This window comes from Polyodon spathula, chromosome 4 (assembly GCF_017654505.1).
Source record: "Polyodon spathula isolate WHYD16114869_AA chromosome 4, ASM1765450v1, whole genome shotgun sequence".
Classification (NCBI taxonomy): Eukaryota; Metazoa; Chordata; class Actinopteri; order Acipenseriformes; family Polyodontidae; genus Polyodon; species Polyodon spathula.
The window spans coordinates 6,222,288-6,240,669 of record NC_054537.1 but is presented as its reverse complement, the minus strand read 5'-3'; the positions used below and the strand labels follow the sequence as shown (position 1 = coordinate 6,240,669).

At 37.8% G+C, this 18,382-nt stretch overlaps 1 protein-coding gene across 12 annotated transcripts in view; it reads right to left on the bottom strand.

The window, feature by feature from the left end:
* Positions 1-18,382, bottom strand: part of LOC121314090 (partitioning defective 3 homolog) — a 377,684-nt gene that overhangs the window by 53,494 nt on the left and 305,808 nt on the right. The window lies entirely within an intron of this gene.

Below are 18,382 nucleotides of genomic sequence, written 5' to 3'. Positions count from 1 at the left end.
GGAAAGCAAGATGTGAAACCACGGGGGGGGGTTCAAAGCCACAAGGCAATCCGATATCGTAGCTACAGAGGGGAAAGTACTACTTCCTAAGTTAACCCTTTACCCTATAATTTAGGTTTTTGACACTGGAAGGTAGCTGTATTTCTGACAACCCTGCAAATCAGCTTGTAATTAAAACGTGTGACTGACAGCTCCTGAGGGTTCTGAAAACCTTCACAAGAGGAACTCCGCTGGTTTCCATTAGTATTTGGATTAGTTTCAGATGATTCCCCTTTATTGCAAAGATTCGGGCCAGAAAACGCTTTTATCCTAACAGTGATATGCACAATGCTTCTGGTTAGGACAAGATAGTTTAGGACACGTACAGCTGGGTCTTTGTACCAAAAATGTAATTACTGCAACCCCACTTTGTGAAAGAAAAAAAACCCTAAAGTTATATAACCGGTAAACAACATGGGCACCATTCAGAGTCATTAAATTAACCTGTTTGTTGGTTATTTTGTAAGATTAGCAGTTTATTTTAACTTTACACAATATATCAGGCCCACAGTGCTTGTAGGTTTTATAATAAAAGTGACAGTACAGGTTTTTTTAACATAATATGTTAGTGCAAGATTAACTCGTCCCTGTTGTGCATACAGGATGAAACTGCATGCTGTCACTTTTAACTGAAGAAATACAAATGCTAAAAGTGCAAGCTCTATTAAACTGGGTGAATGAAGAAGTGCAAGCGCAAAGCACTTTAATTCAGTTTGAAGAAAGGGGGGTAATGATGTATTACTGTGTTGACTTGAGTTGAAAAACTAATTCCTACTTCTTTCTAATTTCTCCCTTTTGGTAGTACAGAAACTGTGCAGAATTTATATAACTTCACAATAAACAAACAAAACAAAACCAAAATTTGTGAAACTAGTAGTCGTGACCAGCACCTTTGAAAATGAGCGCAGAATAAAAACAAAAACAAACAAGCAACTATCAACGCCAACAGCAGTTGCTTTTCTACTCAGTCTACCTTCTCCTCTGGTGTGGTGCAATTGCATGCTTCTCTCCTCATCTTGATTTCAAGACCACACTATTTCCAGACCCTTTCTTGTATAGATGAATAGATGGGCCTCAGGCATTAGAAATGTGTCCCCTTATAGGTTTAGTTCAGATTACTACTACTAAACATTTCCATTTACCTCAAGAGATACCAGCTTCTAGGAGCATAAAGTATGCTGCAGTACTCATCGAACATTGCCAATATTAGTGATGTTCCAGACCTTAATGAGTAAATGTGCCCTCACACCAATTAACTGAGATAAGCTGTTATGCGTTGCAATCTTGAGGAGTAAAACTAAAAAAGAAACATATGTCAAAACATGTGATCAAAGTTTTCAACTTCGTTTTTGTATTTATATTTAGAAAGCTTGAAACAATAATCTAAAAATAGTATGTTATTTTATTTTGTTCCTTTAGTTGACTATAATGATGCAGATCCACATCAATGTTATCATTTCATTATCCTTTAAAATATGTGTATTTAATGCGTTTCCTACATCTGTAGTATAATGCAAAAAAAGATTCAGACAGTATATATTTATTTTAACTTGGCAGTTTCTGAGTGTTAAAGGGAATGGAATATTATTCAGTATTATCACAGTAACTACAGTATATTATAGAGAATGAGCAATGATGTGTGATCCAAGCTCATCAAGGCAATGGTCCTGGAAAAAACAATAACTCAACCTGGAAGACACTATGGGGGAAAATCTATGCCTTACAATGTCAGAAGGAAACTATCATGAACCAACCAAAAACTGCCTTTGACATCTCTAAAGGGTAGGAATTTGGCAATCGTAAACTGTTTACAGTTTATTACTTTTTGCTGTTACTGATACTAAATGTACAATAAAGGAAAATAAAACACATTCTAGAACATTCTTCAAATTCAGCTCTTCTATTGGCTTGCCTTACAACAACACAGGAAACATTCTTATGACCTGGCTTTGGGTTGGCCTGTCTGGATATTTTCTTTGCTATGACTTGCATACATGAGAACTAAGCATACACATTGAACAACAATTTACCATGACTGTCCACTTGAAAGCCCAAAACAAAAACAAATGAAACACACACATTCTGTAAAGCTTTTTTCCCTACATTATGTTGTTTATGAATCACCCTGTATAAAAGATGACTAATCCCAAATGTATTAATCCTCAACTCCACAAAAGATGCCGGTTTAACTGACCACTGCCTGAAAAAAGTCAACGGTCAAGAGCTTTCTTTAAAACCCCAATCTCATCAAGGTTTCATTAGAAGCAGCACACAATGCAATAAAAGGCAGCAGTTCTTCCCCCAGCAGCAAGGAACGGGAGTTACCAAGAGAAAAAGGAAGAGCACTACAGCTTTACGGACCTTTTAATTAATGACCTTGCAATGGGATAGCCTGGCTTTTTAACGTGTACACTAAGCATCGCCGTTTCCATGAAGTCTCTCTCAGAGGGGCAGTTAGCTATATCAGAGCTGTTTTATTTATTTTGTTGTTGTTTTTTTTTTTACTCACCTTAATGTACCATTCAGCAATACAGTTGAGTTACTGATGATAAACGTTGATATGAGTGCTAAGATGGAATGCGAACGCATATTCCAGAAGCGAGCTGCTTATGTATTTGAAAGGGACAATAGGCAGAACAGGAAAATACCATTCATTGGGCAGTTGGCGGAGTTTGTGTTACTATCAATGAAGCTATTCAATAAGACTGACTAAATGAAACTGCCACTGCTTATCATTAACACACACATTCTGTAAAGCTTTTTCCCCTACATTGTTGTTTATAAATCACTCTGTATAAAAGATGACTAATCCCAGATGTATTAATACTCAACTCCACAAAAGATGCCGGTTTAACTGACCACTGCCTGAAGAAAGTCAACGGTCAAGAGCTTTCTTTAGTTTATTACTTTTTGCTGTTACTGATACTAAATGTACAATAAAGGAAAATAAAACACATTCTAGAACATTCTTCAAATTAAGCTCTTCTATTGGCTTGCCTTACAACAACACAGGAAACAGTCTTATGACCTGGCTTTGGGTTGGCCTGTCTGGATATTTTCTTTGCTATGACTTGCATACATGAGAACTAAGCATACACATTGAACAACAATTTACCATGACTGTCCACTTGAAAGCCCAAAACAAAAACAAATGAAACACACACATTCTGTAAAGCTTTTATTCCCTACATTATGTTGTTTATGAATCACCCTGTATAAAAGATGACTAATCCCAAATGTATTAATCCTCAACTCCACAAAAGATGCCCGTTTAACTGACCACTGCCTGAAGAAAGTCAACGGTCAAGAGCTTTCTTTAAAACCCCAATCTCATCAGGCGTTCTTTAAAACTGGATACATTTTTATATATATATATATATATATATATATATATATATATATATATATATATATATATATATATATATATAGAGGTTATTTATAATACACTGTTTAAGAGACAGGAACAAAATATATCATATATAATACTATCCTTAAAAATACTTAAAGCTCCAGAGCAGACCAAGAAATATTAAAGGAATGACAAATTCCTTCTGCTTTTAAAGTAAGATGAATGAAAGAAAAGCTAAAGCCATTTTTAAACAGAATGCAGTTAGCCTATTCTTTTATTCTCCAAAGCCACAATCTGGTTTAGATATAATGAACGTGCGCATCAATATACATGGATTCCCTTATAGGCCACATTCATCACAAGAATAACTTTGAAGTGGAATAAAACAAGATTTAAAAAGATTAATGGGTGCATTTTCAGACCAGCCTCAACAATTCAAATGTCTGCATCCTTGCATTTGCAGAGGGACAGCCAACTAACTTGATGTGAATCCAGTTCTAGCATCTATTCATTTGCAGCAATAATCATATTACATTGCTATGAGTAAACACTGCAAAAACTAAAAAAAGTATTCTGCATTAAAGTGGTATATGTGGAGCCTGACCACACCCTCGCGAAAATATTGTGTGTAAGCACTACTATAAAAAAAATTTAAAAAGCTGAATACAATTTTTCTTCTCGTCCTTTTGAAGAAATACAAATATTTTATATGAATATTGAGTGCGGGATTTGGGTCTGTATTTCAAATGATCAATCACATATTCAGTTAAATCAGCTTTAGCCTTCATTAATGGAAGTCTACTGCAGCGAGGAGTGCCTCAGTGTTTTATTTATTTATTTATTTATTGTGAACACATTTCTATTTTCCGTAAGACAGAGGTCTTCAATTGGTCCAAATAATTGCATACAGCCGGCATTTTCCCCTCCTGCTTCCCTGCATGCTGAATTGAACAAAACAATATCAACAATGACGATAAAGAAGCAGCCAGCTCTAAAATGCAAAACAAAAATCAGGCAATCAAGACTACACTTCAAACCCTCCTCTATTGAACATGTGTGTTACTGCTCTTTCAAAGCCTGCTAGCATTAGGGTACTCAAGTTATAGGCCAGGACAACTTGCAGTCAAATCAAAGATTATTAGACAACATGCGGACTCCTGACTGATTAACATAAGGGGCATGCAAATCGAATTCCCTTTAAGGCATGTCATGGAAATCTGTTGGTAAGAAATCAGATTTCTCCATAACTAATAAACATTCACTGGTAGTATTTGTAGTAATCCTAAAAGAAACGTTTCTTAAATACATCGAGAGACGCTTCTTGAATACATAGAGAGAGATTTCTGTCAAAAGAATGCTTTTAGTATTTCTACCAGCTCTCCATATCATTGGTTTTTGTTTGTTAAGGACAGTGGCCTGCTAGATGGAAAACAACAAAGTAGAGAGGCAGTAATTAAATGAAGTTAGTAATTCCATCTCACAAGACCCAAATACCAAAAGGATCAAGGTTTCATTAGAAGCAGCACACAATGCAATAAAAGGCAGCAGTTCTTCCCCCAGCAGCAAGGAACGGGAGTTACCAAGAGAAAAAGGAAGAGCACTACAGCTTTACGGACCTTTTAATTAATGACCTTGCAATGGGATAGCCTGGCTTTTTAACGTGTACACCAAGCATCGCCGTTTCCATGAAGTCTCTCTCAGAGAGGCAGTTAGCTATATCAGAGCTGTTTTATTTATTTTTTTGTTGTTTTTTTTTTTTACTCACCTTAATGTACCATTCAGCAATACAGTTGAGTTACTGATGATAAACGTTGATATGAGTGCTAAGATGGAATGCGAACGCATATTCCAGAAGCGAGCTGCTTATGTATTTGAAAGAGACAATAGGTAGAACAGGAAAATACCATTCATTGGGCAGTTGGCAGAGTTTGTGTTACTATCAATGAAGCTATTCAATAAGACTGACTAAATGAAACTGCCACTGCTTATCATTAACACACGCCCTCCCTTTCCACTATCACCAGAGATCCTTGAGAACAGTATATTGAAATTCACTGTCTGAGAAGTCGCTGCATACATAGGGAGAGAGTGAAATTGCACTGTATGCTAGTGTCTCTGAAAAATACCTCTCCAAGAAACAGTTTGTGCATATGACATCATCACTCTAGTATAAAGGCAGTCAATAATTAGTATGGCCATTATACTGTCTCTTACCACTAATGTAATTTTTACAGACAATTAAAAAGCTCCTGCCCCCTATATTTGTATTAGTCCCTTTGTGTAATCACAGCTCTGGCTTAGGTTCTTTTATAATCACTTATGTTCTCTCAATAGGCTATTTAATGCTTGGACTAGGCCCGTGGGGACCTCAAGTAAGATTCACATTTTTCTATGTGGCTGTTAAACACGTGTATCTGGCTTACAGGAAATCACAACAGAGACTGCATATAATAAGGAAGGTCCGAGCTCTATGTATTACAGTAGCACACACATATTGTAATGCTTTTAGGCATTTTCCGTGTACAATATTAATCTGTCTGTACATCTCTATGGTCACAAATCTCAAATATGAAAAAATGTACCGATACATTTAAAAAGTCAAAATATAGATTTTTTTCAGCTTCATCTTTATTTCAAATCACTGGCTGGGTGTGTGGTCCTCCGATGCTGTAGCTCTGAGGTAGCTGCATGGCGGACCTGCAGAGTGAAGAGAAGCGGATGGCTGACGGTACACATTTCAGAGGATGTGTGTCTTCGTTGCTCCTGGGTCAGTGCGGGGGTTGTAGTGGTGAACCAGGCTTAAAATTGGGCATTTCAAATTGGGGAGAAAATGCGGTAAAAAAAACAAAACAAAAAACAATTGGTGATTCCAAATTTTAAAAAAAGAAAAAGAGATGGTCATCTGCTTACTTCAGCTCTGAAAGTTCATAAGTGGAATCCGTAAGTATTTAGCATCATTTTAAATGTAAACCATGGTTAGCATTTACTGTGCACAACAATCTGGGAGGTGCAAGGGGTTGCTGCCAGGCAGTCCATGGAAACATATTTGAATGTGCTTTCCATCTTGGGCAATCACTGGATGGGTGTAGTTTAAGGTCTCCAATAATTAACTGGGTGGAATGCATGTCCTCAGAACTGAGCAAGATAGCCAAATAAGTGAGCCAAGAAAAAAACACAGAGCTGTGTTAAAGTTAAGCAGGTTAATTCCCTTCAGTGCTCAGCCAAGAAGCTGAGATTATCAAAACCCTCAATGGAGCATCTAGTTCCTGTATGGGGAAATAACCATGACAGTGCAAAACAAGCCAAATCTGGGAGGCTTTAGAAGACCAGCAATTTCTTGTGCCAAATAACATTAAGAAACTAAAAGAAAAATCCCAGAGCCCATGACACAAGTATTGTGAAAGATTTAAACGCAAAAAAACAACTGCATTTGAACAAGATTTTATAAAATGTTAATTCTATGAGTATAAAATTAAGGTGAGGGGAACATTTTTGGCTGGCAGAAATCAGAGGAAGGCCTACAAAAACTATCTATGGTTTCTGTGAAGTTTGGTGGGTCCATAAGCCCACAGGACCAGTGTCAGAAAAGTAATAGGAATGGCTCTTGCTTTAACAAAAATGCATGTCTGAAATTGTTATCTAAGACTAAATTACGGCTTGAAGAGAGGACTAGTTGGCCTGCAACTCCACTTGAGCTACTGAGCAAGGACTGTCGGGGACTGAAATAAAAAAATGAGAGGCAGCAAAACAAAGGTAGATTGCTGAGGATGAGTTAATCGTTTTCACATATCACAGCATGTGTAAGTCGAGGGAATTAAATAAGTATAAAGGGCCACATAATGGTGTAACCAGCAATTGGGTTTAATTTCGTACAGAACTGCTATCAACACAAGTATATTGTGCAAAATAAGTGTCTGTTGTGCAACATGTTTGTCGTATATGATTTCATGTTGCTTCATAAAAAAAAAATGCTACCTCCCCTGTGAGACAAAGAACCAGACACCAGCCACATGAATCCCTGTGCAGGCAGCCAAGAGATGGAGTAAGGCTCCCACATAAATACATCTATTCAAAAAATCTACGTGCTGTTTTATCTGTTGTCTCAATCCCCAACTGTGGAAAAGACTGAGCACATTACCATATTAAAAAGTGCCCTCCAAAGACCAATGCACACACATTATGGCAAATTAGAAAGGAGCACCAACAGCCAGTTTACTCTTTTCAACATCTAAAAAGAAAGGCGCAGGTTTGTTTTTTTGACATCCTTCCACAACTATCAGGGAATAAATAAAAACAGGAAAGACACGGCATTGAAATGTACATTGCCAAAACCTTCTCCTTTATTACGTGCGTCTTGCAGATGGTTAAAAAAAAAAAAATGGGGCAGATTCCAAGGACATTTCTACCTTTCATGAATACAGGCCAGCATTTTATAAGTTAAGAAGTAGAAAGAACCATGTTGTCTTTAGCATACTATTAGGTTTCAGAAATAAATGCCTAAAGCTTTACTTGGATTCATTTCTACATTTTGCACAGTGCATTATTTAGTATCTCTTGTTATTTACAAACACCAACCTGGAAAGCAGACAACTTGGTGGATTGACGCTCCAGTTACTGTTAAGTTGGGCAGCAGGGACACACAAATGCAGGCTGCAGGTAATTAGTGGAAAGTAAAGTGGAAGTAAGGATCAGTCAGAGGAGGGTAGTAAAAAGAAATGTTCATTAATCAACTAACAAAGTTTGAATCCAGACTGTCCCAGTGAAATAATAAGGGACTTTATTAACAATGAAAAACAAACTAAATAAAGTCTCTGTTTCCAGAAGCATTTCACTCAAAGCTTGCCAGTTACAAGAACCCAAACGTGCTCATTAGTTGTCCTTCTGCTGGTTTTGCCAAACCTGCTGGGATTCCATGAGTCTGAGGTCTTCCCCTTTAATTATGAACTATACAGGCAGCTGGTCTCTATTATAATTAGCAACTACTCAGCCATACAGAATCAATATATCTAATAAAAAGTTTTATTCATTTCACAGGGGGTTGTTTTTGAACTGTGCGCCAGCTATTCATCTACAGGGAAACTATGTGGTGCTGAAGCTGCTGTGTGTGACATTAACACTAATGGACAGCTGTGAAAGATTCAAACTGGAAGTGTGAAGTGCCTCTCTCAATAGGGATTAGCCATTGCCATTTCAGAGCTTTGGAAGTATAGTGACCCACATACCCCCAAAGCTCAGTCGAAAACGCTTTTCTTAAGACACTGCACTGGCTTGCTTTCTATCGCTTTTCAAAGCCCTGCATGTTGTTCCCTCCTATGCATCAACCCTGAGGTCAGTTTCTTCACCATGCTCTGTGGGGATTTATGGAGTTCTGTTATTAGAGTGACAGGAAGTAGCAAAGGACAGCTTGTCTTATTGAAACCAATGTAATTCAAATTAAATGTAGCATAATTACTTGAATAATGACTGCATGTCTGTCTTGTATCCCTCTATTAATAATTCTTGTGAAAACCAGGGCAGATCCTGCCAGACCAGTGGAAAACATGTCACCCTGCTCCACAGTCCTACTACCATAAGAACAAAAATGGAATTAAGACTTGAGGGTCATTCAGTTCATTGAAGACAACAGCTATTCAAAAACTGAGGATCCTTTTGTTCAGGGGAGTTATAGCAATTAAAGCCACAAACCATTATGTGCCAATTATTTAATGGACAACTATGTCTTTGCAAATGCATTTAAATTTGGAATATTATAAGAAACACTTGCAAATCACTCACTTCAAATAATTCCAGACAATACAGCAAGCCACTCAAACCTCTTTCACACACAAATGGTGCTGCTGAGCAATCTCAGAGATGTTAAAAATATATATTTAAAATACTCATTCACACAGCACGAAATTGCAAAATCTATGCCAGTATAATGCCATCATAACCCTCACAGAGCCAAAGGAATTCTGCGAGTACAAATTTCAAACCTGTCAGTCAACAAATCGTTTACATGGCAACGGTGAATCACCTATAAATTACAGCATCACGCACCATCCCTTCTATTTGTGAATTCACCTCCTCATCAGCCTGTAAAGTAAACAATTCCTTAACTCATTTCAGACTCCAACTACTACCTTGTTCTTGATCAGCCATTATATTTGAAAAAAAAAAAAAATGAAAGCGTGTAATACCAATGACAAAAATATCCAACACACCCAATATACAGTCATGCGGGATGTTGACTTTCAAGCGACGCCCACTATAGCAGTGACGGAACTGCATTTCACACGAGACTGTTTGGTGCTGTCTCTCAACCACCTCGCGAGCTGATCCAAGCATGCAGCCAAAGAAACGATCCCTTCTACAGTACATGCAGTAATTTCCAGATAACCCAGATCACAGAGGTTAAGGTTTAGTGTGATTATCTCTTTATAAGAAAGAGTTTTTGTTTTGCACATTCCAGACTTTTCTCGAAATATTGTCGTATTTGCAATGAGGCCCCAATGAAACGGCAAAATAATAAACCTGCAAAGTAAAGAGGAACAAATGAGGAACGAAATCTATTGTAGCAGGCTATTACCACCAGAGGCAACTGTAATGGGCTGGGAATCGGATAAACGAACTTTACAGTAACTGCTTTAGAACCCAGCATATTCAGAGCAGGAACATTATTCCCACCGCTCCTGAACCACAACTACTGTATCAGTTGGACCATGGAAATTGATTTTATGAAGAATTACAAGAATAAAATAAACCATATTTTAATATCTACCACAGAGGGAAAAACTACTCATTGTAAACGCATTGGAAAGGGGTAATAGTCCTAATGGATTCATTTCACCAGGTACAGTAGCTTTCATTAAGATTGAATGAATTTAAAGTGAAGTTATACATGCCTTTGGTTTTTAAGTTTTTTAAGGTGAATGTAACTTTTGTATGTGGTCTCAGGATGAGGTGCATAAAGGAATGAGGTTTATTCAAGTCTATTTCCGAGCGACTCAATCTACTTGGGAATTAAAACCACACTTGGTAACCAACTTCTTAAAAAAAAAAAAAAAAAAAAAAAAAGGAACACAAATTAAAACAAAATGAAGTTCTGAAAGACATGGGAACTAATCTTGTACACTTTCAAAGGCTGTGACACAGTGCTCTGTACATTCTCTAATCACTGCCCAAACTATTATCACAAAATGTAATTGGCTTTTGCAAAGGAATTACTTTGGAACGACTCCAACCTACTGTAACAGTTTAGAGCCTCAGTTTGGGGGTACGCACAGTATCTCTAATTGGTGCACTACAGTCTTTCTCAGTGTCAACAGAAAAGGGGGGCGGGTTAGCTTTTAACTCTTCATAAAAAAAAACATACTGCAATCACTTATTCAGCCCACCCCACCCCACAAATTCAGACATTTAGGGCAAGCTCACAGAATACGTTATTCTCCTCTTTTGATATGTTGCCAAACACTAATTGCATTTTTTATATCTTTTTTGTTATTACACTATGTAACACAATTTTTGTTCCTGGGTAGTAAGTGTTATTTCCTAATTGCTTATGCCTCAAAGGTATAGAAAATGGCTATTATTCCCCACAAACTTTGCTTTTGTGACCAGGACAGTGATATTTTGAAATTTACCTATTTCCAATGAGAAAACGGGCGAATTTGTGTCTTTTCGTTCACACAAAGTCAGAAAAAAACAACATATGAATCCAAATTAACATGTATTTATACTAAAGTAATACAAAAATAACTACAAAAGATTTAGAAGTGAGTAGTTTTTTGAGATTTACGATTATACTGTAAATCACTTTCACGAATCAGCCCCCAAATGTAGTCTCCCATCATGTTCTTGTTATACTGTCCTTGGTAGCGGCGTTCAAAGTCTAGTATATCCTGGTGGAAGCGCTTGCCTTGCTCCTCCGAGTACGCTCCCATGTTCTCCTTGAATTTATCAAGATGAGCATCAAGGATATGGACTTTGAGGGACATCCTACAGCCCATTTTTCCGTAGTTCTTCACCAGAGTCTCAACCTGCTCCACATAGTTTTCGGCCTTGTGATTGCCCAGGAAGCCCTGAACCACTGCGACAAAGCTGTTCCAAGCCGCTTTCTCCTTACTAGTGAGCTTCTTGGGGAATTCATTGCACTCCAGGATCCTCTTTATCTGTGATCCGACGAAGACACCGGCTTTGACCTTTGCCTCAGACAGCTTAGGGAAGAAGTCTTGAAGGTACTTGAAGGCTGCCGACTCCTTATCTAGAGCTCTGACAAATTGTTTCATAAGGCCCAATTTGATGTGCAGTGGTGGCATCAGCACCTTCCGGGGGTCCACCACTGGTTCCCACTTGACGTTGTTCCTCCCCACAGAGAACTCGGTCCGCTGTGGCCAGTCCCGCCTGTGGTGGTGCGCCTTGGTGTCCTTGCTGTCCCAAAGGCAAAGATAGCAGGGAAACTTGGTAAAACCGCCTTGGGGACCCATCAAGAATGCCACCATTCTGAAGTCTCCTATGACCTCCCAGCCATACTCATCATACTTCAAGGCGTCCAGCAAGGTCTTGATGCTGTTGTAATCCTCTTTGAGGTGCACCGAGTGAGCAGGGGAAGAGACGGGTACTTGTTACCATTATGGAGCAGCACGGCTTTGAGGCTCCTGGATGAGCTGTCAATGAAGAGGCGCCACTCATTCTGGTTACAGGCGATTCCGATTGCCTCGAACAGACTGGTCACATTGTGGCAGAAGCAGAGCCCATCTTGACGGGTGAAGAAGCTGGAAAAAGGTTGGTGACGCTTCCTCTGATCTGCGACTTGCACACTTTCATCCAACAAGTTCCACTGCTTGAGCCTAGACGTCAAAAGCTCGGCATTGGACTTGGTGAGACCAAGATCTCTAATCAAGTCGTTGAGGTCTTTTTGGTTGGGGTAGTATGGGTTTCTCTCCTCAGCTCCACCTCTGAAATTGTCATCTGGATCTACAATGTCTTCCTCGCTCTCTGACTTGCTGCTCTCTTCTAAAGATGGCAGCTCTTTCTCTGGAGGAGTGGGTAGGGGGAGCTCATGGCAGTGTGGCACCGGGGCGATGGATGAAGGAAGGTCCGGATACGTGATAGCAGGTGCATTCTTGCCAGTCCGAAGTTTGGAAGTGTCCACCATGCAGAAGTAGCAGTTGCTTGAGTGGTCAGTGGGTTCCCGCCAAATTCTTGGGATAGCGAACTTCATGGCTCTCTTTTCCCCTCTGTACCATCCTACAAAAATACATTTATTTCACCCATGACTAATGTGTAAGAGATTCTCGCAACATTTTTCATATATATTTTTTCAATAACATTGAAAATTGTAAAACATTTTAAAATTAAAAACTTTTACAATTTAAAAAATTTTAACAAATTTTATAACATAAAATTCCAAGCAACAATTGTCCATCTTACCTTCCAGAGATTTTTTTGCAGTGCTCGCAGGTGAAATGAGGTGCCTAGGGTTAGTCTTGATCCCAGACAGGCATGCCGAAATATGCCTTGTAGGCCTCACACATCTTAGCAGATGCTTCCACGGAGTACTTTTTCGCTCTTGTCTTGATAAATTGGCCACAGACATAGCAAAATGCATCTGCCGGATGCTTGCAGCCTCTTGATGCCATCTCAGAAAAATGCAGATATGTCTTTTGCAAGGATTGCACCATGCTTTTCAAGACTGCTGAAGTAAATAACTTGGTTTCCTTTTTACAGAATTCTGATTTCGTTGCACATTTCCAGTCATAAACTACAGCTATGACTTGAACAGCACCATAAAAGTGCATCAAGTGCTATCTTAGAAAATTCAGCTGAATCTTTCTTATTGATCAATATGATAATGACTTGCTTTTAAATGTCATCCTCAGCATGTTCAATGGACCAGTGCATTCAAGTCAAGAATAACCAGACGTTAACTTAAAATAAACCTTGAAAAGCTTCTTTCAAACTTTAAATGACGCATATTAGCTATACTGTTTATCACACACATATGTTAGAAAGACATTTTAAAACAGCAAAATGAAGTTAAAAGGACCAAGTAATTAATGAAACTGTGTTCTATCCTCAGGCAAAATGGCAAACATAAAGCAAACCAGAGAGCAAATAAGGGATATTTTTTTTTGGGTGGACTCTAATCTACTTCCTGTCCTGTGGTCGCAGATAGGAAGTTCACTTCCTTGTTATCTCTTCCAAAATTTTGTTTTTCCTTTCTCATCGAAGACAAAAACAAGGACTTCAAAGATTTACTTAAAGGAAAACACACAAAAAAGATTTATTCGCAAATCAGCATTTTTCATTTTCATACAGGAACAGATTGAGAGAACCCAGAATTCTCACTGTACTCCATAAATCAGTTTTATGTTTCTTCAATCAAAACACAGCAGAATGTTACAATGAGACTATGATTTATTTCTAAATGACTAAAACTGAAAAGCCTCTACTTAGGACAAAGGACTAAACTTCAAAACCGTTTCTTTGAGGTTAAGGCTTGCGGGGTCAGAGAGCGCGAGCCAGCAAGCGAGAGAGAGAGAGAGAGAGAGAGAGAGAGAGAGAGAGAGAGAGAGAGAGAGAGAGAGAGAGCGAGAGAACATTGTTCTTTAGCACTTTGTGACCTTTTGAACAGGTACAGTGCTTAAGGTACCATGTCTAAACTTCTTAAGAGCAGAGGTCAGCTACTAATGTTAGGCTACAGTCTTCCACAGCCTGCAGACAAGGCCCCAGTGACCCTCACCTCTCATCTATCCATTTTTCCTGTTGCTATGGAAACCAACAAATAAACTCATTACGCCAAATAAGACACCTTTCTCTGTCCAGGAGGATCTGTTTCTTCCAGAATGAAGTAAAGAAATAAAAATAAGTCCCATGTCTGCTACTAGGAAGGCAGTGTGGTTCAGATTGTACTAAGTAAACACCTTAACACTTTTCATATAGCGTTTATTAAATAAACAAACAAAAAAATCATGATATCGACAAAAACCTCAACTCTAAATTCAATCCTAACCTGGCCTGATATAGCTGCCCCTTACAGTAGCTGCCTCACATCCAGCAGTTACACCCTCTAGGGGCAAAAAAGAAATTCAAATCATTGGTGAGATCATTTCTATATTATGCAATTACTCACACGAAGAAGCTCAGGCAATGGGGTGTCCACCTACACCACATATTTCCCATAGAATTATTTACTTGTTTTTAATTTATTTATAGGCTTGGAAATTGGAAGACATTTCTCTTCTTTCTTTCCACAGATAGATGCTGATGCTTATATTTACGCATAGAGGCATGGCACAATTATCCTCCCTTTAAAGGATTATATGCAAGTGTAAAGGATTAGAGTTTTGGTCCTTTGCTCTATTCAGACTAGTGGGGACTGTGTATTTAAATCCAACTATGGGGTAGATGTACTAAAGTGTTGCGTCTGTCACAATCATTGTAAACCACTTGCAAACCAGCGGGAAGTGTAGTGTGAAATGTACTAAACAAACCTAACGCTGTTAGAATCATTTTAATAAATGCTTTGCAGCCGCAGTTCTTATTTGCACTTTAGCCTTACATGAATATGTAATTCTGGGCATTCCCGCAGAAATTCGCAAAAACAGGGTGGAGTGCAAATGAGGGATCGAAAATATTATAATGAGATGTACTAAAGCTGCAGGCAGTTGTGACACTTACAATTGCATCAATTTGTTCAGAACCTTTGAAAGCATGTTTTAAAACAGTCCACTTTTTCTCGTGTGTTGCCAGTTGTGCTCAATGTATTTTTGAGATGAACACCCAATAGACTGCACACATGTGCCACTAACCCCTCCAGCTCATTCTGAGCAGCTCTATAAGACCATGATCTATTGTGTGTTAATTGTCTAGGTTGCTAAGTAGACCAAAAAAACCAACTTGCATCCAAAGTTCCTTTAAAATTAATTCAGAGAAATACTGAGAAATGTGTCTTTCATTCAATTATGTTCTACATTCTTTGCTTTGTACCCATGTAGTATTGGGTACATCAGAGTCCTCTGACTTTGGCCTGCTTGTTATCCCCAAGCAAAGTGCACCACACTTGGAGAACGCTCATTAAGCTACATGGCTCTGACTCTTTGGAACTCTCTCCCAGCTTTGGTGCGTGATGCTCCCACCTTTGCTCACTTTAAATCAACTCTCAAGACCCACCCGTTCTCTCTTGCTTCCCATGCTCTTTAAGCCTGATATCTGCTATTAGCTGCTATGTTGCAGCTACTATTTCATGTATTATGCACTTTCCACTGTATTTAATGTACTATTTCATGTATTATGCTACTATCATGTATTATGCACTTTCCACTGTATTTAATGTACTATTCCATGTATTATGCACTTTCCACTGTAATGTATTATGCTTTTTTTTTTTTTTTTTTTTTTTACTGTATATCTGTATTTAAAGTATTATGGATTTTCCTGTTACTGCATCTTGTAAAGAGCTTTGTGATGGTGGTCCACCATGAAAGGCGCTATATAAAATAGATAGATTGATTGCTTAAGCGATATAAATATGATCTCATTAAAATAAATAAATAAATAAATAAATAAATATGAGCTAGATCAGTCCTGATAGACTTTGGCAACATTGTGTCTCTATAAGGGGACGGGTGCCAGTAATATTAATTGCCCATTTTTGCTAGAAAAAAGAAATGCAATATCCTGTAATTACATCTGCATGTACAGTAATCAGGTCATTCATGCTGCAAAGATACAGAGTATCTCTTATGCTCAAACACCTCTCTGGAAGGTTCCATCTACTGTGGAACTTAAATTACCACTAAATATGGACCAGAATACATGTAGCTGTAATTTAATCTTAATATAATAATACTGGCAGAAGGCTTGCAGATTAAATAAAAAATAGAGGCATTACAAAGTTCAAACTGGTTTGTAATAGCTTTATATTTAAAAGCAAATCTTTCTGACCTGTGTAACAGCACATCACTAAACGGGAAATATTGTCTACAGGAAAAAAAATGAAATTAATTTAAAAACGAAACGTTAAAAGTAGCACTATTATTTACAGCACACCTCCACTTTCAAAAGAGCGACTGCTTATTACAGGTCCATGTGTTACTGACTTCAACATTTAAATGTGTGCTGCTTAGTTCAGGGGGCACACATATAATAGGGACTGCTATTTGGATAATTACAAAAGGCACACAATTAATTACATCACAACTTTTTTGTCCACAAAAAAATACAAAAGAAACTAAAATTGTAAAAACAATCACATTCTCACCTTGAACCCAGAGGTAACCTGGCATGTGTTAACGTACAGCAGCTTCATATTAATTACCACTGAAATAGAGCACTGTATATAAAATAAATAAATAAATAAATAAACACACAGCAGGGAGGCCAATCAAAAGTTTCTATTCCTGAACCTGCAGACTGCCTCCAGCTACTGTTTCATATCTGTGCGTGTGTCACATTCTCCGATGAAACCTGATACAGCAATAGCCTCTTAGCTGAATGACTATCACTGTCAATAAAAACACAGAAAGTATATGTTTGCTTTCCAGTAAATTATGGCATTTATGAATGCTTTAAAGTGCTGGAACGGCCCTTGGTACTCAGATAGCAGTGTCAGTTAAAACTTGCTGATGGGAAAGTGCAGGCTGAGAAATCTTGGATGGTGCTGCATTTTTACATCAGTTAGATGCATGGGGTTCGTACTACAGATATGTGCATTCTCAGCACCTGGGTTGCAGCTATAGCACTGAGCATGTAATAGCAGGAAGCCTGTGGAATTGTGATAAAAGAGGGCATGCCATTCTATGACCTGCAATATCTTTCTCTCTAAAGGGGGATAATTACTATATCTCAAAGAAGACAGCCTGACCTGTTTTTTATAGTTACACTGTGAACCTAAAGTGTACTCGTACAGAAATAAATATATATATATATATATATATATATATATATATATATATATATATATATATATTAGGCAATGTGTGCCTTTTATTAATACTGGGAGCTTTCCAGTCATTAGTTTACTTATGGGTGAAGTTTTATGCTCCTTGACACACGAGATATATTGGTTTATTCACCTTATAAGTTTTATTGACCATTAAAAACCACTTGTGTTTTGCCATCACTCCTACGCTGGTTTTTAAAATCGCTCTGAACCAAACATGCTGGTAGCCTAACTTTTATATATGTATATATATATATAATCTGATGTGTGAAATGACAATTAACAGCTATAATTCCACAGGTTGCTAAACTGTGTTATGCTTTCCCACAATTAACACTACAGACGATGCCGTAGGGTCTAAACTAAAAAATGTGTTTTAATACAAGACAAAAAATAGAGGGTAAGGGTTTACATAAATACTGAGCATTTAGAGCAGCACTGCTATAAATGCAGTTTATTTTAGCACTGTCTTTTGACAGGTCCTTGAAGGATTATTATTTTCAATGAAAACAATACATACATTTAATCTAGACTTTCATCAGGCAATGTCTAGTTTGTACCAAAGCACTTATCTGCTGCCCTCTCAATCAACACTTGGATTTGTGGCAGCCCGTAACAAAGCTGCTAATGCTACACAAACACTGGTTAGCACTCCCACTGGCCAGCTGTCCCAACAGTAACTGACTATGGTTCAAGCAATTTATTTTGTAAACTTCAGTCAGTAATATTCACTGACTTATAAAAAAGTAAATGATGTCACTGTACATTGTATACAGCGTGTACATGTAGATATTTCTTTTTTACCCTATAAATATTCATTATAAATTCCAGCTGTTATAAAGTGATACATTTCTCAGGAAAACTAAATATAGTCTACCCTAATTAAAGTTTAGCAATGCTTTATTTCTGCACAGAACAATGGATTGATGGCTATTTATTATGTTAGTGCTTTCCTGTAATTTCCTGTAATGACAGTATTTTCCAGTAACTTTTAAATACTATGTAGAATTAAAAACCAAATCAAAAGAGCAGAACTACAGCACTATAAAAGTAGTGTACCCACAATA